Below are 27279 nucleotides of genomic sequence, written 5' to 3'. Positions count from 1 at the left end.
AGACTGCATGATATTGCATGATTGAAAACTGCCAAGCCTTGTGGAGGTGCATGACATTTCGTCCCTGCAGATCCCCTCATAAAACGTTCTGTACGTATCACAACACCGTGTTATAACGTTGCCCTTGCTAAAGTCAGAGTTTGAATACGAAAAACATAACAAACCGTTGAAGCTCAGTGGGGGACGTTAAATAACCGTCACTGGGGCGTTGGTCTTTGTTCGTTACAGTCAGCAATATCGGCCAGGTGGTGTCATTTTATTTTATTTTTTCTCTCTCTTTTTTTTTTTTTTCTCTTCCTTTTGTATTTTTTTTCTTTCTTTTTTCTTTTTTTCTTTCCTCTGATTTCCGCTTCTCTTTCTTGTTCTTTTTCTTCTGATTTTTTCCGCTTTTTCTTCTCTTTCCAATTATTTCTTAATTTTCTTCTTTCTCTTGTTTCTTTTTCTTCGTCATTACATTCTGTTTCTTCTTCTTCGTCCTCTTTTGCTGACGACAACGGCACCTTTAAAACATAGCTCGATAAAAAGACAAAGAGAAGGACAGGAAAGGAAGAGGGGGAGGAGGAGGAGGGAAAGGAAGAAGACAGGAAGAAGAATGAGGCGATACAAAAAAAGAGGAGAAAAAAGAAAGGTGAGAACATGGAGGAATAAACGAAAAGAGAGTAGGAAAAAGAGGAGGAAGACAAGAGATAGGAGAGGCATGGAGGGAGCGGGAGAGGGGTTGGAGGAGGCAGGGGGAGTCTTGGTAATCAGAAAAATGAAAAATGAAAAAGAAAATAAGAAGAAAGGAGGAGAGGAAAGTAGTGAAAGGGTAATAAAGAAAAAATAGTAGAACGAAGAGGGAAAGGAGGAGGAGAAAGAAGGCCAGGGGAGGGAGGATAACGAAGAGGAGAATGGATAGAGATAGAAAATGGAAGGAAAACGATAAAAATGAAAAACTGGGGAAAGGAGAATGAGGTGGAGGAAGATGAAGGAAAGAAGAAGAAGAGAGGTGGAAAGGAGGAATCTTTTGAAAACAAGAAAACACAAAATAACAAAAAAGAAGACAGAAAAAGACGATAGTGGAGGAGGAAGAAAGCGATTGGATGGGAAAGGAGGAGGGAGTGGAAGACATAAAAGAAAATGAGACAGATACATATGAAAAGAAATAGAGAGAGGGAGGGAGAGATGATAGAAGAGAAGGGGGAAAGGGGAAAGAAGCTAGGAGGCGAATGAGGGAAGGGGAAACGCTTAATGAAAACTGGGGGAAAGGGGGACGAGATTAAAAACGAAGGGAGAAGAGAGGGGGAAAGAGGGAGACACGGAAGTATCCAGAAAATAAACGAAAGCAGAGAAAGGAAGAGGGAAGGAGGTAAATAAATAAGACGAAGGGAAACAGAAACATGTCTTATCAAGCGTGGAGGGCAGGAATCTGACTGAGCGACCGAAGAGGATATGGAAGATAGAGAGAGAAAGGAAGGGTGAGGGGCCAGAGGAGGAGGGTATGTGAGGGACTGGGATGGGAAGGGTGTGAGGGAGAAGGGTGCGTGTGGCTGTGATATGAACGATGAACGTGACTGCAGGAAGTAGGGCTGAACATTAATATTATGTGAAATCGCGCTGGCCTGATATGGAGCACGTAAAGGTTGTTGGCGGGGTTTTCATAAAGAAGAACATTTTGATTGTAAAGCCGAGCAGTGACATCACAAAGAGATGGAGGTAGGGCGTCTGGGGAGGTAAGCAAGCACACAAGCAAGCAAACAAATGTGCGTGGCACGAAAGAGTCCAGGGAAATGAGGTTGTAAAATATTGAGAAATGAGGCTCAAAAGACACTGAAAAGGAGCTTGGATAGATAAGTGAAATGATGATGAAAAATATTGATAAATGGAGCTGAATGTGTAAAGGGAAATTGGAAATGGAAATTGGAAATGAGTCTAAATTTGCGAAGGAAATAAAATATGAAAACTTTTTTCTTTGACAAAGCCTTACTGTGACGTCACAGGAAATTGAGGGAGGGAAATGATCAAATAGAGATGAAGAGGTAGAAATGTGAGAAAAATTAAGTTTTAGAAAATAGAAAAACTAAAAAGACAAAGGAAATGAGTGGAAAGGCGAGGAAAAAGAATTGGAAAATGTTGAGAAAGAATTAAAAGAGCGAAATAAGTGAAAAGGTGAATGAAGTGAGGATGAAAATATTTGAGAAATGAGGAATTGCAGATGGAAAAGAGGCGAAAATGAATGAGAAATGACCCTTAAAGCAGAACATGTTGAAGATGCCTGTGAGTCAGATAGACATACAATCAGCGGAACAATGATAGAAATGAATCAAGGAAATGAAACTGAAATGTCAAAGGAAATGACTCCATAATTTGCGACTGTCACACACACACACACACACACACACACACACACACACACACACACACAAGTAAATAAAATCGCCTGACGGCAGCCAAATAAAAAATGAAAAGTGCCATCCAGTACGGAAGGGTTTAAATTACATCGTAGTAATTACTAGGTAATTGAAATTCCTTTTGAAGACGTATTCCTCAGGTTAGAAAAACTATCTGTAGACAACCAAAATAAACACATTAATTTATTCCTATGAATTGTTGGGTCATTTTTAGTTGAACCAGATCAACTGCCGGAAGTCAGAGCACAAGAGAGTTAAGTACAGACTTCAAAAGTGTTTAAACTAAAAAATATTGTTAAATGAAACTAGTATAGTGTATAGCAATGAGGGTATATGAATATATAGATTGCGGAATATAGAAGATGGAAAGTGACAGAGAAAGGAGTGAAAATGTGAAAATGAAACGTAGGAGAGATAGATAACAAACTAAGCTAAAAGAGATTAAATTGGAAATGAATCATATACAGAAAAATGAAGAAAAGGAAATGAGATTGAGAGAATAGTGGATTGAAGCAAGTTAAAAAAAAATGATAGCCTGAGGGAAATGAGTTGAGGTTCGATGGACATGGAAAAGAGACTGAAATGAAAAGGAAATGAGTAAGTTCAAAATTGAAATAAAATGTAAAATATAAAAATCTGAGTAGGGGACTGAGGATAAAATGACAAGAAATGAGACTGGAAAGGCTGAAATGAGGGAGAAATGAAAAAAGAAATGACAAAAATCTGAATAGATATGGAAATGTATTTAGATGAAAAGGAAAATCAAGCATGAGAAATGAAAGTAGATGTGTTGGAAAAATGAGAAATAAGAAATAAATTAAGAACAATGAGGGCGAGGAATTATGGAAATGAGTTTAAATAACCTGGTAATATGGACGTGAATTGAAGAGGGAAATTGGAAATGAGGGCTCAAAGCATAGGGAATTATACCAGATGTACTGAAAATGAACATGAGAAGGAAATGAAAATTGATGCCAAGATCACGAAAAATGAACTTAAAATCACAAAGAAAATATAGCATAGGAAATGAAACAGACTAGGCTGAAAATGAGCGAGAAGTAAGGAAATGAAGAAAATGAAGCCAAAGGAAATGAGAGAAAAACAACATCGAGGAATCAAGATGTAATTAAAATGACCAGAAGAATATGTCATAGGAAATGAGACAAGTTGGGCTGAAAATGATGAGGAAATGAAGAAGAAAATTAAACCGGGGGAGGGAAATGACGGAAGCTTCAAAGATAACAGACCTCAGAATGTGGAACCCAGCGGAGGGGAAGGAGGAGGAACGAAAGATAAAAGAAAAGGGGAAGGAAATGAAAGCGAAGGAGAGGGAGAGGGGGAAGAAGACGAAGAGAGGAGGAGGAGGAAGAAGAAGAAAGGGGGAAGAATAAATCAGATGGCGAGGGGAGATCAAGGGGAGAAAGATATGAAAAAGGGGAGATAGAGATAGAAAAAAGAATTAAGAAAATAATTTGAGAGAAGGAGGGGATTCAAAATAAGGAGGAAAAAAAAACATGAAAAAGAAGAAGAAAGGGGAGAAGAAAGAACGAAGGAGGAAGAGAAGGAAGGAGAAGATTCTTCAGACCAAACCAAAGACAAAGAGACACAAAGAAAGAAGGAAAAGGGTGAGGAGGGAGGAAAGAGAGGGGTGAGAGAGGAAGGATCCAGGGAAATGAACATAACAAAAAAGGTCGAGGAGATGACGGATCGAGGTCAAGTTGAGGATGTAAAGGGAGGGAGGGAGAGGGAGGGGATAGAGAGAGTACTGGAGGGAGGATTGGGAGGGACAGAGGCTGAGGAGAATGGGAAGGAAGTGGAGGGAGTGGGAGGAAGGGAGAGAGATATTTAGGAAGGGGAGGGTATATGGAAATGGAAGGGGAGGGAGATAGAGAAAGCGGAATGGATGGGAGGGGAGGGAGGGAGATGGGAAGGATTTGAAGGAGGAAGAAGAGAGGAGTTATTGGAGAGAAGTAGGAAAGGAGAAGGGTTTGTGTGGGAGGTGGGGGAGGGCGGGGGGGAGGTATAGGAGGGATGTGAGTGGCCTGCTATCGCCTCCCTCGCCCGGTGTATAGAAATCTATAGAGCAAGGAATGTACTAGACACACACTGGTAATGGAACAAGGCACTGTGATGGGGACAAATCACTGCAAATTGAGCAAGGGGTCATAAGCAAATCAGTTTGAACACAGCACTGCAATTGCGGCAAAGCATTGCAATTTGGACAAGGTAGCATAAATGGAACAAAGCACTGCAATTTGGACAGGACACTGTATGTAGAGAAAATTCACTGCAAGTGTAACAAGGCACCATATGTAGGCCAAGCACTGTAGGTTCATCAGGGCAAAGCACCTCAACTTTAATAAGACAGTAGAAATGGGACAAAGCAGTGTTCACTGTGAACACGGCACTGGAAGTGTATCAAAGGACTGCAGATTAACCGGGACACCATAAGTAGGGTAAACCACTGTACACTGAACAAGTCACTGTAACTGGGGCAAATCAGTGCACACGGAGGGTAAGGATCAAGACAACACACGATACCGAGGGGGAAAGAGGAGGGATTGGGGGAGGAGGAGGAGGAGGAGGTTGAGATCTTCTGTGGCTAAGTCCTTGAAGCCGATGAGGTGAGGCCGTGAGAGGCCGTGTTTGACTCTGCGCCGCTGTGACATCAACACTGGTGGTGGAGGGTGGGGTGGGGGGGTTGGCTTTCGATGAATTAAAGTGATGTTGGTCTTTGGCACCATCAGCTGGCGTCAAGCTGGAAACGCTCATCAGAGTGCCAGAATTTTCCTCTTTGCCGAGTCTTCCGAACTGGAAAGTTTTAGGGGGGATGGGGGAGTGGGTCACTCAACTGACTAGAATCGCGTGGTGAGTGCCAATAGAGGCACACGAGGTGCGTGCCACGGTGCCAAGAAGTACGTGGCATCGTGCCAGAACTCAGCTCTTTGACGCCAAAGATTCTGGACCAAAATTTCCTTCTCCCCCCCTTTTTATATTATTATTATTTATTTATTTTTATTTGTTTTTTATTTTATTTATTTATCTATTTTTCATTTTTATTAATTTATTTATTTTTGTGTGGATGTGTTTTCTGACACCGTCACTACAGGGACGACACCCCTTCACATATTCTACAGTAGCTGACGCCAGGCGATTTTATTCAGCTAAAGGGTGGGAGGTCTGGGACGAATAGAGGCGCCTCTTCGTTCGTCAGGAGCTGCCCCCGAACATACCTGGTGGTACTACTCGGTCTATCCTGGCGGACGACTAGAGATTTCATTAAGCCGCCTCATCGTGTCTTAAAAAAACATCTTGTGCTGCCCTCTGTGAGCAAATATGGGTACCGCGAGTTGTAAAGTGTTCTTTTTCGTCGCAAGACATATTTCGAAATATATATATATATATATATATATATATATATATACATGTATATATATACATGTTTATATATATATATATATATATATATGTATATGTATATATATATATATATATATATATACACACATACTTGTTGCACTGAAGATGTAATATACGAAAGCGCTCTGCTTCGTTAGTTTCTTTTTCCAAGTGGTCTACTTTGCATATATATATGTCCTGATACCATATAGATTCTAGGACAACTGCCCCCGGGACAATTGCCCCCCGACAACTGCCCCTGGGACAATTGCCCCCGGACAACTGCCCCCTGGGCAGTTGCCCTGGAATTTATTGCCATTTACGTAATTACTTTTTAGTAATTGCCTAATTAAGTAACGATTACATAATCGGTCATTTAAGAAATAATTGTTGCTATTTCCTGAATTTATTACCATTTATGTAGCTACTTCCTAATTAGGTAATCGGTCGTACAAGTTATAGTTGATTTCCGAAAGTTATCGCCAATTGCATAATTACTGTCTAGTCAAACAAATGTTTACCAAAAAAAATATATATATATAGGCTTAAAAAGAAAGAAGGATCCAGTGTCTATTCAGAAATATAAATATAAGAAGTCTCCAAACTAAATACCAAACTGACGCCGATTTTTCCCTACAAATCCGTACGATTTCCTGCTTTGGCGTTTGTTCCCCCAGAAAAAGTTATTGAAGCATTTGAGAAACTGCAAAAGACGTTACCACCTGAGGTTGATGCTATAATAGATTATTTTGAAGATACATACATCGGCAGAAGACGTCGACATACAAGGAGACAGCCACGTTTCCCTGTAAGCATGTGGAGTATGTATACTTGTATTGTTGAAGCTTTACCTCGAACAAACAACGCCTTAGAAGGATGGCATAACCATATGCAAGCAACCGTTACGTCATTTCATCCAAATATATGGAAATTTCTGGGGGTGTTGAAGAGAGAACAGGCTCTATCCAGCGTCATAATCAATCAAATATTTGCTGGGCAGCCAGTACCTCCTAAGCGGAAACGCTATCAGGATTCTAGCATAAGAATAGCAAACATTGTGCAAGACTTTCAGAACCGCGATGTATTCGAATTTTTGAGATACATAGCCCACAATTAAAAATTTTAGTAGTTAAATCCTTTTTCAATATTTTTGTAACTTATGTGTACAAATTTGAGTATATAATGTTATCTTTTTAAACTCATGTATTTTTATTAACAATAATAAAACATTCGTTTTAATAGTTCTTATTTACTACCATTTCTCTATGAAGAATTTTTTTATGAATAGTTACTCAGGAAATTTCTAGAAAGTAATTACGTAAATGGCAACAAATTTGAGTATATAATGTTATCTTTTTAAAATCGTGTACTTTTATTACAATAATAAAACATTGTTTTAATAGCTCTTATTTACTACCATTTCTCTATGAAGACTTTTTTTATAAATAGTTACTCAGGAAATTACTAGAAAGTAATTACGTAATTGGGGGTAGTTATCGGGGGCAGTTGTCCCACGGGGGCAATTGTCCCGGGGGAAGTTGTCCCGGGGGCAGTTGTCCTGATACCATATATATATATATACATATATATATATTTGCAGAAACCACTTGGAAAATAAAAGAATTTAATACCGAACGTTTTCGTCTATTCAAGACATCATCAGGGTACAAAGGATACCTGTACCCTGATGATGTCTTGAATAGACGAAAACGTTCGGTATTCATTTCTTTTATTTTCCAAGTGGTTTCTGCAAGTATTGTTGTCACGTGTGCTTAGTGATTTGTTTTGCATATATATATATATATATATATATATATATATATATATATATATATATATATATATATATATACATACATATACATATATATACATATATATATATGTGTGTGTATATATATATATATATATGTGCGTGCGTGTGTGTGTGTATTTCTATAAGTGTGTGTGTGTGTAAGAGAGAAAGATTCACCGCGGTCTTGGATCACGTGTTGGACTCGTTATCAATAGCTATTACCATTCCGGATGAAAGTTCAGAGTTCATATGTGACCAGATATGTGCGTAGCACTTTGACCTCACACACACACACACACACACACACACACACACACACACACACACACACACACACACACACACACACACACACACACACCTACATGTCCAACAGAGTTTGGGTGCCCGCTTGTAGCTCAACAATGCTGAAATTTTTAGCCCTGGCCGAAGCTCGACTCAGATCGCTGAATTAGCGATCGAGTGAGGTACCACCACACCATCGAGTTTGGTGTGTGTGTGTGTATGAATGTGTGTGCGTATGTGTTCCAGCGTATGTGTGTATCACTGTGTTTCTGTGTGTGTGTGTGTTTGTGTTAATGTATGTGTGTTTATGTCTGTGTATATATGTGTTTCTGTGTGTGTATGTGTGTGTGTGTGTGTATTCACCCTGGCCTTTTTCACCCAGGTCTTTTTGGATCACGTGTTGGACTCGTGATCGACAGATATTTCCATCCCTCAGAGCTCGTATGACCGATCTATGGGTAATGCTGTGACCTTACACGCACACACACACACCCAACTCCCCGCCCACGAGAGTTGAAATAAAGACTCAATGCGTAGTGATACTGAAATTATTTCAGCCCTGGGCAGGATTTGAACCCGGACCGCCAAAGTGACAGTCGGGGATTTTACCAACCGCGCCACCGAGTCGTGTAGGTGTGTGTGTGTGTGTGTGTGTGTTGATCTCTATAGATTACTCATTTTGCCTGAACCAAGTCCATTTTATTCAGGTAAGAGGCTGAGTGTTAACTTAAGCAGGGTTTTCAGGATATATATATATATATATATATATATATATATATTTGTGTGTGTGTATATATATATATATACACATATATGTGTGTGTGTATATATATATATTATATATATATATACATATATATATTTTATATATATATATATATATATATATGTACAACACTGAATGGGTCCCAGTGCTTAGAGATACATTTTAACAACCACAATGCACTTTAATTCTAAGCCATCAAAGGCCAGCATGCTTGAAATTGAAATGTGGTACTGCCCACGAAAAAGCTAAAGGGTGTGTAAGTGAAGAATTGAAATGAATAGAAGAGAAGGATAGGAGAGAGTGGAGAAGCAGATGAGGAGGGAAATGAAGTGAAGGGAGGGTTATGGAAGGGCTCTGAACTCCTCCAAGGATGAAATTGTACCTCCTTCCTCTTTCCCTCCTTCCCTCCTTCCCTCCTTCCCTTCCTCGCCTTCCTCCCATAGACACGGGGGAGACTGCTGAAACGAGACAGCAATTGGATCTAGCGACCTCCGCCTCAGTGTCCTTCATTTACGTTTTCTGTTTGCGGCGCGATATTGCACACCGGGATAGAAGCCCTTGTGAACTGTCGGCTACTATGTATATACACCCTCCCCTCCACCCACATACACACATTACTCGTTTCCTCTTTTTCCCTTGATTTGTTTCCTTTTATTCCCTTCTGCCCTTCCCTTCCTTTCCTATGTCATCTTCTTCGTCCGATTCGCTGTCTGTCGTTTTGCCTCCTCCATGCTCACGCCCTTCTTCTCCAACCGAGAAACGTGATCTCAATGCTTCAAGACCCGTGAATCTCCATAAGGTGAATAAAATCGTCTGGCGTCTCTCAGACCATAATAAAGAAGATATGTCACAGGTTCGAGGACGTGGACGCCCTCGAAAAGGAAAAATATATAAATATATTTTTTTATATTACGTCTGTCGCCGTCAGCCTCTCGAGATGCTGTGACACACCAGTGTTGTACGTGACACAAAGTGATTTTATTCAGCCCAGAGCCAGGTCTCCTGTCGGTATGCTCCGCCTTTGTAATCCTTTGTTCTTGTTGTTGGGTAATGTAATTATGTGCACAACCACTAATTTTGTTTGTAATTAAGGTGATTTTTGTACACTAGTACAACAACACAGAAACGTATATCTTTTTAGATTTATGTTATGGGTCAGGATTGGGTGTCCGGAGTGGTACATTGCACCATTAACCTAATCGCAAACTGAGACGCAGGCGAGATATGCGACGCAGCACAGAGCAAAGGCAGACTGTCTGCTGCTGAACTGAAGTACAGTTTCAGTATATCTCTCACTTGAAATGTTTCAGCACATTAAGGGAAAGGAGAAGTTCAAACTGCACTTCAACTCACCAACAGGAAGTCTACCTTTGCCCTGTGCTGCGTCGCCTGCGTCCCCTGTGTCGCCTGCGCCTCATTTTGCGTTTAGGCTTATGTGTGCCTCTTGCGTCCGGCAGCGCCAACTTATCGTTACAGGTAACGCCGCTGAGTGCCATTGTGGCACCCGGAGGAAATGTAATCAAATCCCTTTGTGTGCCTCAAGTTTCCGCGACCGCAAATGTCACCCCTATGTATGGGTGCTTCAAGAACGTTTTGATTGACGACGGGTGATTTGCAGTTAAGTGTGATTAGGATTGTTTGCGTATGTGTGGATGTCAATTTCAGCATGTGTTTCGTTTTGTATGTGTAAATGAAATGTGCTCATTTACGCACGCGTGCGGGCGCGCACACACCCGCACATACACACACTTGTGTAAATTCACATCATTACCCATAGATCGGGCCATATATGAGCTCTGAGTTCTCATCCGAAAGAGTAATAGTTATCCATCACGAGTCCAACACGTGATACAAGACCATAGTGAATGTGAATCACAACACACACACACACTTGTGTAAGGTCACAACATTACTCATAGTTCGGGCCATATATGAACTCCGCGCTCTCGTCCGGGAGGGTAAAAGTTGTCGATCGCGAGTCCGACACATAATCCAAGCCCGTGAATGTGAATCACTTTCATACACGCGCGCGCGCTCAAATGAAAATGTGCATTTTGTTGTTTAAGACATTGATACCATTTTGTAAAACATATTTGTATAAAAGGAGAACTGGTGTATTGAAAGTATATTTAATATTCATCAACAAAAGATACGTGTACATTGTTCTGTCATGGGTCACTTTGAAGTGTCCGCTGTAACTGTAAGCGACCACGAGACGCGAGGGGATGACAAAAGTGCAGCGTGGACATCTTGCCCGAGACTCGAACCCGGGAATTTGTACTGGCAACATGGGTTGTTCCGAATACACTAGCAACATACATTGGTGTGATTGTATGTATTTGCGATTTATGCACGGGGATTTAGTGTTGGCGCATTTGTATTTGAATGTATATGTGTAGATAGGCATGTTTGTGTGTATATGTTAGGGTGTGTGTGTTATTAAATGCTTCTTCTCCTTCTCATCCTTTCATTCTCCTCCTCTTCCATATCTTTTCGTTCTCTTCTTCCTACTACTCGTTCTTCTTTTCCGCCGTCTATTTTCTCTCCTCTTCTGCCACCTCTTTCTCCACCTTCTTCTCCTCCCTCTCCCCTCCTCCTCCTCCTCCTCCTATTCCACCTCCACCTTATCCTCTATATTCACTTACCTCCTCTCTGGTATTTAGCTGTTCTTCTAAATCTGAAAAGAGAGAGAGGGAGAGACGAGGTCACCCACTCCGGATTGTCTGTCCTCCCCCTCCTCCTCCTCCTCCAACGCATCAGCCGATCTTCCTCTTCTTCTTCTTCTTCTTCTGGAACTTGACCTCGTCTTGACCTCGCCCGGCCCTCCGGCAAGAATCTTTTTCTGTGTTCGTCAGAGGCTGCGCCTCTCCCCTTCAGGAAAGGCATTTCCTTTCGTCTCTTCTTTCGTCTGCATGAAAAGGCATAGGTTGGACCACTACGTAAATGGAAACCACCCGCCTGAATGATTCTTACAGCGGAGGGAGGCTCTATTTTTATTCATATATATATTTTTGTTGTTGTCAGGTTTCGTTCAACTAGCTATCGTCAGGTCAATTTAATTAGATGAATGATAGATGTGGAAAATATAGGTTGTGTGTGTGTATATATATACATATATATGTATATATATATGTATATATATATATATATATATATATATATATATATATATATATATATATGTATGTATTTACCTAGTTATACCTAGCTGTATTTTACGGGTAGGGGAGCTGTGCTCGTGGTGTCCCGTCTTCATATCTCGTTTTATCTAGACTGGTTTTTAAATTCGTGTATCGTTCCTGCACACACCACATTCTCGTCTAACTTGTTCCAAAGTCTATTACCCTGTGGGGAAAGCTGTTCTTTTTTAGGTCTCTTCTATAACTGTCTTTCTTGATTTTCTTTCCGTGTCCTCTTGTATTTCTACTATCCCATTTTATTAGATCCTCTCTATCAATAGTTTCTATGCCTTTCATGATTCTATAAATAGTTATCAAATCTCCTCTCTCTCTCTTCTTTGCTCTAATGTCTGCAGCTCAAGTTTTGCAAGTCTCTCTTCATATGATAGTTCTGAGAATGTTAGTGCCAATTTCGTAATTGTTTTTTGTATTCTTTCAAGTTTTGTTATACATTTTTTTTGTACTTGGTGACCACGTCGTCGCTGAATACTCCAATCTTGGTCTTATCAAAGTGACCAGTGTTTTCTTCACCATTTCTTCGTCCAGGTATGTAAATGCCACTTTGATTGTTCTTATTAAATTATAAGTTTCTAAAAAAAAAAAAATTGTAAGTATCTCAGGGGACATATTATTCATAATAATGACTCCCAGGTCCTTCTCATTTTCTATTTTTTTTTTAATTCTTCCTCTCCCAATTTATATGATCCCACTATTTTTTTTTTCTTTTTCCAAATTATATTATACTACACTTCTTAATATTGAATTCCATCTCCAACTTCCTACTCCATTCCCATACTTTATCGAGATCACTCTGTAGCAACTCACTATCTTCTACAGTATTGCATTTTTCAAAAAATTTGCATCGTGTGTGTGTGTGCGCGCGGGCGCACACAATTTCACATAACCGTTATGAAATATTAATGCAAAATTACCCAAGAAAAATGAAGTTTGAAAAACATAATTGCGTGTATTACACCTGAATATACTCGTATAATACATGAAAATACTATCTTTAAGTTTCGCCTGTGGTAATTTTGCATATACATACACACACACACACACACACACGCACACAAATATATATATATATATATATATATATATATATATATATATATATAAATCAATCAAATCAGCCATCCTGAGTCCACTGCCGAACAAAGGCCTCCTTCATAGCATTCCATGATTCACACGACCGCGCCAACCTCTGCCACGTCACTCCTGCAAATTTCTCAATCTCGTCTCTCCATCTCCTGTCTGGTCTCCCTCTTCCACGCTTCCTGTCTCGCGGCGTCCACTCAGTAACACACTTGCTCCATCGCTCATCAGTCGTTTGCACTAACTTACCTGCCCAGTTCCACTTCCTCTCTTTCACCGCCTCCACAATATCTTTCATTCTAGTCTGCTGTCTCACCCCCAACTTACTCTGTTTTGGTCTCTCAGCGTTATTCCCATCATTGATCTCTCCATTCTCCTCTGTGCAGTCCTTAGCTTTGTTTCCATTCCCTTCGTCAGTTTCCAAGTCTCACACCCGTAGATTATTGCTGGCAGTATGCATTGATTGTAAACTTTACGTTTCAAACATAAAGGTAGAGAGCCTCTCAGGATTTTATTATACTTACCAAACACTTTCCAACCAATTGTAATACTTTTTATTTCATTATCATGATCTTTTGTCACTTTCACTGCCTGGCCTAAATAATTATACTCTTCAACTTCTTCAAGACTCTCACCATCGATTATGATCTCTCTACTTTAAACTTTCGTGTTGAACATTACTTTGGTTTTGGTCTTATTCATTTTTAAGCCTACTTTGAGACTTTCCTTGTTCAGATCACTCAGCATATCTTGCAAGTCTTCTGCTCTTTCTGAAATAAGAATAATGTCATCCGCAAATCTTAGGTGGTTCAAATATTCGCCATTAATCTTCAAACCTTTCTCTTCCCAACTCAACCTTTTGAAAATATCTTCCAAGCAAGCTGTAAGTAATTTGGGTGAAATGGTATTGCCTTGCCGTACCCCTTTTTCGATCTTGATCTTTTCTGAATCTTTATGTAGTCGAATTATAGCGGTATCTTTCTCATAAATATTTTCTAAAACCCTTATGATCTGTTCGTTTGTACCCTGATTACGTAGCGAGTTTAGTGTTGCTATTTGTTCTACCGAGTCAAAGGCCTTCTCGCAATCTACAAAAGCTAAAAAGAGAGGTATATTGTATTCTGTCGTTTTCTCGATTAGTTGGTTAATCGTCTGCAAATGGTCTAGATTCGAGTATCCGCTCCTAAAACCTGCTTGTTCTCTTGGTTGGTTTCCATCTAAAACTTGACTCAGTCTATTTGTAAGGATCTTGGAGAATACTTTATATATACATTTGATAGCTAATCGGTCGATAGTTACTGAGGTCCTTCTGGTCTCCTTTTTTTATGAAATAAAATCACTATAGCATTGCACCACGATTCAGGAACGTTTTCTTGACGTAAGCACTGGGTGTACAACTGAGCTAATTTAATATGAACTTCTCTCCCTGCGTCTTTCAACAGATCTATCGATATGCATCTTCCCCAGGTGCTTTTTCTCGTTTCACATTTTTAGAGGAAATTCTACTTCTTCCTTTGTAATCTCTGGTACACTACTAACGTCTACAGATTAATTTACTGACTCAACTACGGTCCTCGACAAGTAAAGCTCTTGGTAAAATTCTTCAACTCTTTTTACCATTCTGTCTCTGCATTTAATTATTTCTCCATTTCTATCTTTCAAACATATCATTTGCTGTCTTCCTAAAACATGTCTGCGCTCAGTCCCTTTAATACTTTTACCTTTCCGAATAGTTTCCTCTATTTCATCCATGTTTTTCCTTCTTTTCTCTGATCTCTGCCTTTTGTTGATAAGCTTGTTTAGTTCTACTCTTTCTATTTCGTCTCTCCTGCTTTTAATCTGCATTGTCCTCCTTCTTTTAATTAGGTCATTTGTAGCTTTGGAATATTTGTTTTCTCTAATACTTTTTGTACTTCCTACTTTCTCTGCCGATTCCCTAATGATATTCACTAAATTCAAATTCATATCTTCGACTGTGTCCTCGTTAGTTCTTAGAGCTTCGAATCTGTTTTTTTTCTAACTGAAATTTCTTATTATTATCCTTAACCTTTGATATGCTGATTTTCTTTTTTAAGACTAGTTTATTTTTCTCGGCTCTGAAATTGAATTTAGCTGTGCAACCTACCATTCTATGGTCACTACCTATGTTGACTTTATTTATGACCGTAACATTGCTAACGCTCTTGCTTTCATCTAATATGAAATCTACTTCGTTCTTTGTTGTTCCATGTAGATTTTAGACTTATATATATATATATATATATATATATTTGTGTGTGTGTGTGTGTGTGTGTGTGTGTGTGTGTGTGTGTGCAGAAAAACCACTAGGAAAATAACAGAAATGAGACCTTGAAAATGTCTGAATAGACGAAAGCACTCGGTCTCATTTCCGTTATTTTCCTATTGGTTTTTCTGCATACTAGAATCACGCGTTCAAGTGATTTCTTCTGCATATATATGTGTGTGTGTGTGTGTGTGTGTGTGCGTGCGTGCGTGCGCGTCCGTGTGCGCGTTCGTTGGAAAGCTGGAGTGAGGAAGGGTCTGAGTCTTTCCCTTGGTGACTGACCTCGAGGACTCCTAAAGAAGGTTTACGGGCTTCTGGGAATTAGCATAACCCTCATTACGGGAGCCCGGGAGCCCCTCCCTCCCTTCTTCCCTCCCGCGAGGAAGGAGCGAGTAACCATAAATTTGGTGAACGTGATTGTGGCTGTGTCCTATGGGTGCCTGGTACCCACTGTGTGTGTGAGAGAATTTGACATACACCCGCTTACCAGACTTTGTTTTGTAATAAAATCACATGGCGGGAATTAGAATACTGAATTTATCTAAGGAGTGAAACACCCCCCCCCTCAAAAAAAAAAAAAAATCTTAAGTCTCCCATGACACAGTCAAGAACCTTTATCAGTCTTCTTCCGGAGCTAGCGGCGACCTCTTCGGAGTCCTCTTCACCAGGACTGGGTACATGATGCTCTTTGGCTGAAAGCCTCTGGCTCATCGCGCCTTTGACCTTCCCTGCGACCGAAGAAGGGGTCGGAAAACTGCTGGAGGAACCTGAAGAAGGGCGGGATCTTCTGAGGGGGAGTATGTCTTGGACATCGTCCTCGTAGCGTCATGCAATCCCCTAAACGGTACCCCAATAAGAAATAGGAAGTCTGAGAGTTTGCAATTATTTTTTGGTAATTATTTCAAACAAGGTTATGTTTTTGGTCTTGTTTGTTTGATTGCACTTACATGCAACAACAACAAAAAATCATCAGTGGATTTTCATTCTGTTTATATATTCATTCATTTGTTTATATATATATATATATATATATATATATATATATATATGTATATATATATATATATATGTATATATATATAAACATATATGTATATATACTATTTTTTGAGTGGTGAAATATGGGCTAAATAATACATCATTAGAGTTTACTGATGATCTCAATAGAAGCGCTGGTCATTGCCTCTGGAACCTCTCCAGGAGTTGTCTGCAAAATTCGATCGAGGTCCAACGCGGCCAGTGACGTCATGGCATCACATGTACCAAGTGTGACTTCATAGACCTTACATGACCCAGGTTTGACGTCATACAATGAAGACTTTATTTATCAGATTACGAAGAGAAAACAGAAACAGTCATGGAAACGTGTTCAAACAGGTGTATGTATGTATGTTTGTAATTTTTTTTTATAATTAACTTCTCTTTTTATCTCCTGTTTCTCAAACTTCACGTGTTTCTGCCGGAGTGTCCAATAGAGTCTGTCAGAATCCGTCGAAGTCTTCCGGAATCCGACTCAGTATCGTGTCTGTCTGCCAAAGTCTGTCTTAGTTCTTGGAGTCTTTGAAGTCTGTCGGAATCTGTCGGAGACCGTCGGTTTCCGTCGATTCTTTACAAGAGGTCGATTTTTTTTTTTTTTATGAAGATCTTTTAGAATTTTTCTTGAAAGTTACCCGAAAATTTTGTTTCGAAACTTAGTTGGTTCTCTCTTTCTCTCCCTTTCTCTCTCTCCCACCCTCTCCCTCTCCTTCTCTCTTCCCTTTCTCTCTCTCTTTCTCTCTCCCTCTCTTTTTCTCCTGTCTCCCTTCCTCTATCTCTTTTTCTCTCTCCCTCCATTTCTCTCTCTCTCTCTCTCTCTCTCTCTCTCTCTCACGCGTATTTGTTTTATTCTGAGCGGGAGATAAAAGAGGACAAAGACGGTTGTCTTCTCGTGTGATCCTTTCACTCCGGAGGACACAATCGATTTATTTTAATTAATTTATCATTCTCCGGAGTGTGGGAGGATATATGGATCAAGAATTGGGCTCCACAGTCACCTTCGTTTACATCAGCGACAAAGACTTCATCATCACCACCCAGCTTCACTCAAACCATCTCACCTCACCGGAGCACTGTCGTCGTCCATCACCGACGGACCGCCCAAAGCAAAGCAAACGAATGGAATAGACCCATGTAGTGAGCGTTGAATCCATTGGTTATTTGAAGAGAAGATTAGATAACTTTATGGATGGGGATGACAGGTGGTAACGGACCTAGAACTGCCGAGTGTAGGCCTTATGGTCTCATGCAGTCTCCTCCATTTTTATGTTCTTCTGTTCCTTTGGTCTTCTTATCTTCCACACAGTCTATTGATCCACTCAGAGTTTTCTGTCTCCCGCTTCTGTAATTCCAGAGCCCCTCTAAAAGGTCTTACGCCTTTTCATCCCTCGGTGGGAATGTCTTGTGGAAATGGGGCGCCTCTCCAAGTGTGCTGTGGCACCGTGGGGGAGCCTGGGTGAGGAGGAGGAGAAGGGAGGAAAAGGGGAGGTGTGGAGGAGAGAAGAACGTTCCTCAAGGGAGGAGTTAGGCTTAAGAACCTGCCCGTCAAAGGTGTGGAATATTTCATGCATTTATTCATCTGTGTATTTGTATATATATTATATATATATATATATATATATATATATATATTTATATATATATATATGTATATATATATATATATATTTATATATATATATATATATATTTGTGTGTGTGTGTAAGAATATATAGATATATATATATATATATATATATATATATATATACATATATATATATATATATATGTGTGTGTGTGTGTGTGTATGTATATGAATATATGTGTATATAATATGTATATAGATATATATATGTGTATATATATGTACACACACACACACATATATGTATATATATATGTGTGTGTGTGTGTGTGTGTGTGTGTGTGTGTGTGTGTGTGTATGTGCATGTATGTATGTATGTATATATAATGTGTATTTTTTATTTTATTTGTATGTGCTTCTTAATACTGTATATTCAAAGGAGCATTTCCAGCTCCTCAGTCATCTATAGTTAAGTTGACCTTCCCCCGACGATCATTATTTGGCTGTAACATCACTCTACTGAAATCAGTCAATCAGTGTGTTTGCCGCCCTCGTTCTGCAAGACACGGGGATGACTTGGAAAGCTTCATTCAGGCTGAGACGTTGTTTTTTCATGTAGGAACTGGCCCTTGTACTGAATAGAATAGTCATGCTGTTTCGACATCAGAATATAAGAAAATATAGATCGAGAGATGTCGGGCCCCTTTTCACGGGAGTACCTCTCTTCGTTCTAAGCTTAGTAAAAGTCACTTGCCGTCAACAACAAATAATAAAGACGTATGTCCTCGTACAAATTGTGAAAAAAAAAGTTTTAATCAAAGAGTGTGAGTGGGGGGGGGTTACCTTAGCTCCCCTTAGAAACTCCCCTCCCCCCTCCCTGTTTAAAGGGTAAAGAGGCTTTCATTTCCCTTGTGAGTTGGAGGGAGGGGCGGATTTGAGTGGAAATTCTCAATAAATCAATGTATCATTAAAACTTCGATGTTACCTACTCTCGCACATTTGCAGTCGCTGAGTGAAGTTCTGTGATAAACTAAAAAAAATAATAAAATGAAATAAAATAAAATAAAAACATAAGTTAAGTATTCTCGTGTACTTGGTGGTTTTTCCCTCGTCGAATGAATATTAGATAAATATCTATTACAGTGAAGTACATATGATAATGACATGTTTATTAACTTGTTGGTAACTTTCTTTGGTGTGTCGAAATTAGAGTGAGATGTTTTCTTTATTTGCTTATTGGCAACTACGTCGTTATTCTAATTACATTTTCTTTCACTCATTAACCGTGATGGGGATATTGATTAAGTAATTTTATGTCGGCAATATATTAAGGACTCCAGTGACATCCCTATGGAGCAGAGTCACCTAAATTTATTTTATAGTTGGAGAATAACGTCCACTTGTAATAAATAAATAAAAATTATCTGTGGCTCCACCATTTCGGGGGCAATGTTGTCTCCAAGGATAGAAGCACTGGTTTTTCGGCTTCGAACTTCCCATTACGACATCAGGGTTGCGTAGACCTACGGTCTGTAGTGTAGCTGTCACCCATTATACGTTGCTCGCTGCTCCAAGGGCGCTCGCTCTGTCGACCGCCCATAGGGCCTCGGCCGCACGACGCCGGACTCAGATATCAGCCGCGCGTATGAATGGAGCACCGACCCTGACCTGTCAGATAGCTGAAAAGTGACTGACGCCACGACTGACAGATGTAACGTGTGACGTCACCACCTACTCGCTGCCGCCAAATGACGTCACTGTCTGGCTACTGTCATCGCCACCTGTCTGTTTCCAGCTGTGGAGTGAGAGACGGGGTGTGCGGACAGACGGCCCAGCAACAGGTGGTGGTGAGGATCATCTTTCGGGTACCCTACTCTCTCTCTCTCTCTCTCTCTCTCTCTCTCTCTCTCTCTCTCTCTCTCTCTCTCTTCCCTCCCTCTCCCCCTTCTCTCTCTCTCTCTCTCTCACTTCCTCCCTCCCTCTCCCCCTTCTCACTCTCTCTCTCTCTCTCTCTCTCTCTCTCTCTCTCTCTCTCACTTCCTCCCTCCTCTCTCTCTCTCTCTCTCTCTCTCTCTCTCTCTCTCTCTCTCACTTCCTCCCTTCCTCTCCCCTTCTCTCTCTCTCTCTCTCTCTGTCTCTTTCACTCATTCTCTCTCTCTCTCCTCCCTCTCTCTCTCCCACCTCTCTCTTTCCATCTCTCTCTCTCCCAGAGACGACGCTCCTGAGGGGAGTTGTTTGATGTTAGCCAGAATAAAGTTGGGAAATGCTCCAACACATAAGAACAATAGCAGAAAATTATAAATAACTTATGACTTGTTCTAGGACAGAACAGGAAGGACATGGCGCTGACATAACAGAGGAGCGTAAAAATGAATAATAAAGACTAACAATTAACATTTGATGGCCAAAGTTTACAACATATTTCAAAGTATAAGATTCCCGAAAGAGAGAGAGAGAGAGAGAGAGAGATTTTCATCATATCCTCAGTCATACCCACAGCTCCTCCTTCTCTTCCTTGTACTCTTCCTCCTCCTCCTCCTTCTCCTCCTTGTACTCCTCCTCTTCCTTCTTCTTCTTCTCTCCCATCTTCTCCTCTTACTCCTCCCTCTCTTCCTTGTACTCTTACTCCTCTTCCTCCACCTCCTCCTTGTACTCCTCCTCTTCCTTCTTCTCCTTCTCTCCCATCTTCTCCTCTTACTCCTCCCTCTCTTCCTTGTACTATTACTCCTCTTCCTCCACCTCCTCCTTCTCCTCCTCCTTGTACTCCTCCTCTTCCTTCTTCTCCTTTTCTCCCATCTTCTCCTCTTATTCCTCCCTCTCCTTCCCCTTCTCCTCCTTCGCCTTCTCATCCTCCCATATCACCTCCTCCACCTCTAACTTCTCTTCCACCCCTTTCTTCTTCCTTTTACCTTCATTTTCTATTTCCACCTTCATCTCATCTTACTCCTACACCTTATCCCCTCCTCCTCCTCCTCCTCCTCTTCCTCTTTCTCCTTCTCCTCCTCCTACTTCACCTATTCCTCTCTTCGGTGCCACCTGTCTTTCAAACAACACATCACAAACATAAAAAAACAAATGCACACCCAGACTTAACGCACTTAAGTCAATCACTGGAACAACATTTGGACAAAACAAAGAAACTAATATAACAATATACAAACAATGCATACGCTCAGTGTTGAATTATGCGAGTCCTGCATGGGCTCTTAATCTCAGTGAGACACACCACAACACCCTTCAAATCATACAAAACAAAGCCCTAAAAACAATTACAGGCTGCACAAATACAACACCTACAGACCATTTACACCATGAAACAAAAGTCCTCAAAGTCAAGGACCACCTCGACATGAGAGGCACACAAACACTTGCCGCAGCCACCACAAACACATCACACCCGCTACACTACATAGCAGAACACCCACACACACCAAGAAACATTAAAACAACACCCAAAGACCTTTATCACGCACAGATACTCTCTTCTCTTCCTCCACAACCACCAAATACCAGCCTCCGGAAACATATTCATAATCATATCACTCACCGCTCCATTAACACACTGAAAGACAACACACTGCTGCATGCCAGACCCCCTGATATCCACCCTTCTGAATCCTCTCTCCCACGAAAGGACAGAGTCCACTTGGCCAGACTGCGGTGCGGTCACCACCCAGCACTTCTAAGCTACCAGAAGAGGCTGGATGACCGCGTTGTGAACAGCTGCCCAGGATGTAACACTTCACCCCATACCATACAACACATAATGGAAGACTGCATTATACACAATCATGCACGCAAACAACACAACATACGCTCTATAAAGGATTTGTGGGAAAACCCAGTTTCGGCTATGGCATTCCTTGGGGAGACGGGACTGCTCGGACAGACAGTCTAGGGAACGACAACAACAACAACAACTCCTCTCTTCGCCTACCTCTCAATAGTCTTTTCCTCCTTCCTTCCATTCTCCCCACCTTACCAACCCCTTCTCCTCCTATCTGCTGCTCCATCTCCTTCTGTGCCCCCTCCCCTTTTCTCCTCTTTATCCTCTTCCTTCTCCTATTCCTCCTTCTCCCTTTCTTTCTCTTCCTCCTTACCCTTTGACCTCCACTTCCTCCTCTTTTTCTTCACTCATTCTTTCTCTTCAGTCCTCTTCCTCTATTCCCTTCATCCACCTTCTCCTTCATCTCCTCCATCTCCTCGATTCCAGTTATGACGAAAATGGTGCCATAACCTGATTTATTTAGTTATTTATTCATTTATTCATTTACTTATTCGTTTATCAATTAATTAATTTGTTTGTTATATTGTTGTGAGGTGCTGTAAGACGACGATAAGAGAGGGGAACAGTTTAATAAAAAAAAAATGGATTACAAGGATAGTTTTCACAACGTGGATGTAAGTAAAGCTGGATTAACGGGGCTTGGGCATGGGAATGAAACTTATCTTGAACGTGCATGCAACACATACACACATACACACACAATACACGACATAAACTCTGAGCTCTCATCCATGAGGGTAATAGTTATCGATCGCAAGCCCAGCACGTGATCCAAGACTATTGTTAATAATACACACACACATACACGCACATACACACACACACTCACATACATACATACACACGTACACACACACACACACTACATAAACTCTGAGCTCTCATCCATGAGGGTAATAGTTATCGATCGCAAGCCCAGCACATGATCCAAGACCATTGTTAATAATACACACACACATACACACACACACACACACACACACACACACACACACACACACACACACACACACACACACACACACAAGAAGGTGCACATGGCTGATCCCATTTCCCCTCCCCTCGGTCTGTCACGTCATGTTGTGCAGCCGCCTGGATCGAGTCTGCTTTGTGGTCAGGACTGCTTGTGCGTCTCCGAGCCTGTGCGTGCCTGAATAATACACGTACGTGTGTGTGTGTGTGTGTGCGTGCATGTTTTCATGTGCGTGTGTGTTTGTGTCAATGTGTGTGTGCGCTGGCGTTCGAGTTTGTGATTTTGTGTTCGTGTGTGCGTATGTGTGCATTTGTGTGTTTGTACATATATGTATATATGCATGCGTGTGTGTAAGCATGCGTGAGGAAGAAAGTGTAGGCTCTTGCATGTCCCTCTGTTGTTGGCCCTTGGCATTTCGTGGTGATGATGTCACGGAAGGCCTTCTTATCGTGCGGCCAAAGGCGTCTCCGCGGATGTAAACAAACTCACGGGGAAGGACAGACAACCAAAGCGAGCGAGAGAGGAGTGCAAGCGAGCGAGAAGTGCAACCGTGCGGCTCCTCTTCCTCCTCTCATCGTCATCATCATCTTGCTCACAACGAGGCGGAGATGATGTGGTTACCGGCTTCTTTTGGTCTTTGTACAGTGACCCTCCCACCACCCCCCACCCCTCCCTCTCTCTCTCTCTCTCTCTCTCTCTCTCTCTCTCTCTCTCTCTCTCTCTCTCTCTCTCTCTCTCTCTTTCTCTCTTGCTGTCTCTCTCTGTGTATGTAGTGAATTCCTGAATATGACCAGAGATAGATCGAAACGTTGATGTTATATATTTATTCATTTATGTAATTTTATTTCCAAGGTAACTTGATCTATTTTTTATTTTATTCTATTGCATTTTATTGTATTTTATTTTCTAATTACCTGACGTGTTTTCTTGAATGAATTATCAGAGGAGGGAATGAAGGCCCAGGTTGATTTTGGTATTATTATTATTATTTTAAATAAATATTTTCTTGATGGGGTGCCGATCTGTTAACTTATGGGAGGTTTCTTTTTGTTGAATGAAATCACCAGACAAATATGTGAATGAAAGCTGTAGGTCGATTAATATAGATTAATATATACGTGTTATACCTTAGTTAAAAAGATAGTCACCTTGCGTCACCCAAAATGAATAAAAAAAAAATTGAAGATATAATTAAATGGTTATTGAAGAAACATCCATCCATGTAATTTTGTGAAACAAAATCGACTGAAAGCAGGCATGACAAACACACACACACAAAAAAAAAAAAAATGAGATGAATTGCCTGATGCTGTGTTGTTCTTCCTGATGTCGTGAGTGAACTCACTCATCCGGGAGACGCGAGAGGCGAGTTCTCACGGCCGACGACGGCGGCGGCGTCGGCGACGCGTCTTCCTGCCGGAACCCCCCCCCCTCCCTTCCCTCAGACGGCGGTCGACTCCGTCACAGCTCGGTGCCGTATCCTATGATGATTATGTGCACCGTACATGCTGGAGGTCACTCCTGTCCTGAATGAAATCGTATGGCCTCAGTTCAGCGATTCTCAACCCTTCCTCAGCCTTGTACCAGTTTAGTTTGATATATTTGGGCCAGGGGTTCTCAACATTTTTCACTCCAATCACTTCTTCATGAATTTTCAACATTCGTGTGACTTGCGCTGAATGGCCTACTGGCTCCGACGCCTGGCCTTCAAGCCAAAAATTTCATAAATCAATCAATCAATCAATCAATCATTCGTGTGACTTCCCTTCATTTTTCTCCCAAATTCCACCCCACCCCAAAAATGTAATGTGTATATATATATATATATATATATATATATATATATATATATATATATATAAAAAAAAGTAATTTATATATCTATATATATATATATAAATATATATATATATATATATATAATGATAATAAAATTTTGATGAAGAGAAGCCCATTACTTTATTACAGAGTTGATAATCATAATTTCTTATATTTGATAATTTTTTGTGATATCCTCAACTTACATCACTAGACCACATTATATAGAAATGTATAATTTGTAACAAGCCATGCCCTACCCCCCTAAATTCTTATCATAGCTCTCTTGGGGGACCCCATGTGGAGAGCCACTGATGCCTTTACCCCCAGACTAAGTGGCGAGCAATCAATATTCATAAGGAACAAATCATACGAAAACCGCTTAAGACACTTGAAATTATTCTTTCTCATAAGAGGGATACTCTGAAGGGACATAACATAATCCTTTTGATATTTTAAAAAAGAATTGTTAACATCAAAACTGAGAATATTTTCATAATCAAATTCAAACTGGACAAGAAATAATTACCTCGAGTTGTCAGAGCGTAGGACCTAGGTAATTACCATCTCGCCAACCGCATTGGTAATGAATGAAAAAAAATACAGATGAGGCAATTAAATGAATACAGTTTGATTTTTTAAAGCAAAATTTTATTATTTGTATATTGAGAGGTGACAGGTGCTCATGCATCAACAGGCGACTTTAGGTTACTCGCATAAGGTCGTTGTCCGGGACTAGAAGTCATCACTGGAGAGGTCCAAGAGCAACCTGGAGAAGAAGACACCAGCAGGAGAGTCTGCGCACCACACTGGCGCCGGCACAGTAATTCGCTTGACTGCGCAAGCATCACTGCGCACCCCCCCCCCGCAAGCGCTCTCTCTCTCTCTCTCTCTCTCTCTCTCTCTCTCTCTCTCTCTCTCTCTCTCTCTCTCTCTCTCTCTCTCTCTCTTTGCACATGCGCCTCCTCAGTTAATTGCCCGCCCCATCCGATTCAAAAGGGCTTTCTCTAACGATCGTTTGTGACATCATTCACATATTCTCCATAATACAGACTTTGTGTTATGTATGGGGCAGCGAGAGAATCCTTTCAGCACGAACTCCTTGTCCAAAGCTGCATAGAATCGTCTGGTGTTAACCAGAAAAAATCTGCTAAATGTGGCGTCGGTGCTCTGAATAAAGTCGTCTTCCTTCAGCATGAAAAAAAAAAAAAATTTATTGCACATGGTCCTCAAAGGTTTTTAAATGTGTAATATATTATGTATATATATATATATATATATATATATATATATATATATAATATATATATATATATATATATACATGAGTATTTAAGGAGAAGAGTAACGTGTGTATATTCAAGTGTATTTTGATATTTTGTCAGCAATAACCAGCGCTTCTGTCCATGGGGACAATAATGCACCGAAGAGGAGTCGTAGAAGTAGCAAAGGAACGGTGGGACAGTACAAGTTGTTGTTGTTGTTATTATTATTATTATTACTATTATTATTATTATTTTTGTTAATATTTTTATTTAATTTATTTATCTTGTTTATTTTATTATTATTATTATTATTATATATATATATACATATATATATATATATATACATATATATATACATATATTTATATATATATATATATATATATATATATATATATATATATTTTTACAAATAGGTCTCAAGTTATAAAAGAGCGATGCGTCACTCTGGTCCGTAGGGGTACAACTGAAGTTCCTGATACATACATGTTTCATCAAATCTATGTTTTCATCATACAAGTTTTGTTTGTGTACATTCGCGTGTGCACGGAGGAGCGTTCAAGTGTGTGTGTGTGTGTCTGTGTGCATGTGTGCGTGTGTGTTTGTGTACGTTTGTAAGTGTTTGTTTGGTAACCACTATGTTTAAGTGGTAATCTTGGTACAGCGTCCTTGTACAATTGCACATAGCCGAACCTGCTTCACACCGGATCAAAAGAATACAAGAAACCTCTTGTTGTTGTATTGATACAATTCTGTTTTTTAAATATATTTACGTGGGAACTCTTGTATATTGAAATATATTAATTATTCGTTAAAGGAAGATATTTGTAAATAATTTACGTGTGATAGTTTATTTCGTCCTCATTATTACTACGTTTGATTTCACACAAACTCATTTTACTCTCTTATACCACGGTGACATCTCCCTCTGCTGAATAAAATCTCCTGGCGGCAGCCAGAATGAAATACGTAAAGTAAATTGCATTGAATGGGTATTTGTTTTCGTGGTGGTCCAGTGGTTAGCGTGCTCCGCTCACGTCACGAAATTCGTGGGTTTGGGATGCTCCCCTTGAGCATTGTCTCTCGCACTCTCCGACAGAATCCTTCTCTACGCTTTCTCTAAATCCATCAATATTATTTACAATATATTGACTCCGTTCCATCGCCCCGTTTCACATACATCATCAGTGTTATCCCTGACATTGCCCATAAATATTGTACAATATTGGAAATACTTCAAGACTCGATTGAGCCATCTGGAGGGAGTGGATGAGGAGGGGTTGGGGGACTTACAAACATCGAAAAAAAAATTCATTTTCATTTTATGTCTAGAAATTTGTTTATTCATATATTTACTTTTATCTATTTATTTATTTATTTATTTTCTGTTTGTGAATTTATTCTTTATCTTTTACTTATTTACTTTTTATCTATTCATTTATTTATCTATTATTTGTTTATTTATGTTATTAATTATTTATTGGTAGGATGGGCAGAGCCTCCTCACTTGTTTGTGAATTTATTCTTTATCTATTTTTTACTTATTTACATTTTATATATTAATTTATTCATCTATTATTTGTTTATTTATTTTATTTATTAATCATTTATTTGTAGGATGGACAGAACTTCCT

General features: G+C 40.1%; 1 protein-coding gene across 1 annotated transcript in view; it reads right to left on the bottom strand.

The window, feature by feature from the left end:
* LOC143021452 (uncharacterized) overlaps positions 1-21715 on the bottom strand; it is a 224959-nt gene extending 203244 nt beyond the window's left edge. Inside the window, exon 1 of the mRNA XM_076178942.1 lies at positions 21093-21715. The gene's annotated coding sequence lies outside the window, so the exon portion shown is untranslated. The remainder of the gene's footprint in view (positions 1-21092) is intronic.
* Between the last annotated feature and the right edge of the window lie 5564 nt (positions 21716-27279).

The sequence above is a fragment of the Oratosquilla oratoria genome, chromosome 42 (genome assembly GCF_046742065.1).
Source record: "Oratosquilla oratoria isolate Oo_2021 chromosome 42, ASM4674206v1, whole genome shotgun sequence".
NCBI lineage: Eukaryota > Metazoa > Arthropoda > Malacostraca > Stomatopoda > Squillidae > Oratosquilla > Oratosquilla oratoria.
Note: the sequence above shows the minus strand (reverse complement) of the source record. Positions and strands in the feature narration are given on the sequence as shown.